Below are 3,270 nucleotides of genomic sequence, written 5' to 3' on the forward strand. Positions count from 1 at the left end.
GTAGAAAGAATGTGGGGGAGGAAAGAAGGTGGCTCCAGAATTCTATAGACAGTCACTCAGTTGTAATGGTAACAAAAATAATCTTAAAACATTAAGCCCACCAAAGTAAATGAACATATGCACTAATAGAAAAAAATTCATAGATCAACTTGCTAGCAGTATGGTTTTAAGATATGGATATAAGCCAGGCAATGGTACACATGCCTTTAATCTCAGTACTCAGAGAGGCAGGGAGATCTCCAAGTTCAAGGCCAGCCTGGTATACAGAGTGAGTTCCAGGATGACACAGAGAAACCCTGTCTCAAACAAACAAACAAACAAACAAACAAAAAATGGTGGATATAAAATATAAAATTATAAAGATATAAGTAAGTACCAGTAAAGAGGAATAAAGGTAGTGACATAAAATATTTAGGTTATAGTCAAAGCACCCCCTATATCTAAAACAAAACACAATCTAACAAACACAGTTAAAGTTTAAATACAAGTTTAACAAACACAATTTTAAAGTGGTTTTTTTTTTTTTCACAAGGATAGGTAGTCCAAAGCTATCCCATTATCTCTGCCATGTGGCTTTCACCTCTGAGCCTCAAGATGGCTGCACTGGCTCCGGGTATCACACTTGCATTCTGATAAGTGAGAAGAGGATAGGACGCGCACACACATTCCTTTTACAAGGATGATCTAGAAATGGTATAATCATTTTTGCTCATGTTCTATTGGTCAAAATTCAGACACATACCCACATTCACACCTACACCTACGTACAAGGAAGCCAAGACATGGAGTTGTTAGCCAGGTGACTAGGAGTCCACCTAGGACTCTGGGCAGTTAGGTTTTGTGAAGCGGGCATGTCATTGAATGACACCTAACACATACATTAAGAACATGATAATGTTTAGTTTTGTTTACTTGAGACAGGGTCTCACTATGTAGCCTCAGCTGGCCTTGAACCTGAGATCTGCTTGTTACAGTCTCACCAATGTTAAGATAATAGATGCACATCACTGTGCTTGGCTAATAAGTTCTTCAAAGATGCATTATTATTTGTATGTGTGTGCCTGTATGGACCTGTGTGAATTTATATACACCATGTTTGTGCAGACAGATGCCCATGGAGGACAGAAAGCACTGGGTCCCTTAGAACTTGAGTTACAGGCAGTTTTGAGCTGCCTGATGTGGGTGCTAGGAAGAGACTCAGGTCTTCTGCAAGAGCTCTTAACCTTTGAACCATCTCCTCAGCTCCTGTTTTACTTGGTTTGGTGTTTGGTTTGTCCCCTACCCCAGGCTTTTTTCATTTTATTTTAAAAGTACACAAAGCCCCAAAGAACTTTAAAATATGCACCATTGAATACATAAGCCAAAAAATCTAAATACAAAATCTGAAACTGAAACTATGGATACTCTGAAAATGTGAGATGTCAAAACAGTTTTCTTAGTACAACTGCTGGTATCACAAAAATTCACAGTTAGGGACAATAATACATCAGCTGGTAAATTGTGGTTTTCTTGTCTGTCTGTCTGTCTGTCTGTCTGTCTATCTATCTATCTATCCATCTATCTATCTATGTTTTATGTGCATTGGTGTTTTACATGCATGTATGTCTGTGTAAGGGTGTCTGGTTCCATGGAAAGTAGATTCTTTTATTTAAAGTCAGGTTTATGGAAACATATAACCTATATAACCTATTTTGTAATTTAGAATATAATGGCTGTCTGTGGGTCTTGGTGTTAGTCACAGACACTAACAGTTCTGCCAAAGAAGAGCTTTGTGTTTTCTGCTGATTTGTTTAATGACACAGGCATTAAGAAAACCACAGTTCTGGGATGAAGAGACAGCTCAGACGTGAATAGCACTGACTTCTCTTCCACAGGACCAGGGTTCAATTCTCCACACCCTGTGGTGGCTCACAACTGTCTGTAACTCCAATTCCATGGAACATATGAACTGAACTGCCGATTTCCTGACAACCGAGATGGGAGTTGTTCCAGGGAACCTTTCTAAACAGGGCCGCTTTTCCCTGTATTCTTTCTTTTCCACTACCTCTAGTGGATGTTGGGCTACAAGGGAGGTTAAAGTGTTTAAGAACCATCATTAAAAGTAGGATTTTAAAAAGTTACAAACTTCCACGAGTATTTACTTATGAATGGAAGTGTTTGTAGCAACTTTTTTTTTTTTTTGCTTGTTTGGTTGTCTGGGTTTTTTTTGGGGGGGGGGGGGTTCGAGTCAGGGTTTCTCTGTGTATCCCTGGCTGTCCTGGAACTCACTCTGTAGACCAGGCTGGCCTCAAACTCAGAAATCCGCCTGCCTCTGCCTCCCAAGTGCTGGGATTAAAGGCGTGCGCCACCACCGCAACTTTTATCACCCAAATTGGTAACAGCCCTGTTACCAACAGCCCTGTCTTTGGACAGATGAGGTAATAAACAGACTGCTTAATCCACAGTGAATCCCATTCCAAAGCAAACAAGAACATGGATGTTGATTTAGGCAACATGTGAGGTGAAAGAAGACAGAAAGCTCTGTGTACAGAGCTGGCCCTTCTTTCTTCAATGGGGAAAGTTCTCCACAATCTGTGAACATTTTCTCCTTGTTGGACTCTAATATAAAGGAATCCCAGGACTGTTTGCCCATACCTCATGAGAAACAAGTTATCAACTAAAGTACAAAGTTTCTAGATACTTCTTTTGGTAGCTAGCCAGTCAGTACACTGTTTCCCCAAAGTCACTCTGAAGAAGCTGTGCAGAATGACTGGGTTTGTTCTTAGGAGAAAATGAAGCCAATAGAGTCTTGTCGGCCCAAGAGCCCAGAACAAGGTCTGGAAAGAGTTGAGCTAAGAAGAAACAGCTCCAGTGGGAAAGAGTTGAGCTAGAGAAACAGCTCCAGTGGGAAGGAGGGAGGAGGAGTGGGAAGTGGAGATGGTGACCCAGTGGGCAGAGAACCAGTAAAGAGCAGGCCAGTCACCAGTATGGTGGCTTTCAATCTTCTTCTACCAAATCTTCTGTTCATAACAATCACTTTGTGCTGGAGAGATGGCTCAGTGAGCACTGACTGCTCTTCCAGAGGTCCTGAGTTCAATTCCCAGCAACCACATGGTGGCTCACAACTATCTGTAATGGGGTCTGATGCCCTCTTCTGGTGTGTCTGGAAATAGCAACAATGTACTCACATACATAAAATAAATAAATTAAAAAAAAAACAATCGATTTGTCATACCCTTCCACAGTGATCAGAATCCACTTGTACATGCACATTAAAGCATGCTGCTCCAA

The sequence above is a fragment of the Arvicanthis niloticus genome, chromosome 15, assembly GCF_011762505.2.
Source record: "Arvicanthis niloticus isolate mArvNil1 chromosome 15, mArvNil1.pat.X, whole genome shotgun sequence".
In the NCBI taxonomy this organism is placed as follows: Eukaryota; Metazoa; Chordata; class Mammalia; order Rodentia; family Muridae; genus Arvicanthis; species Arvicanthis niloticus.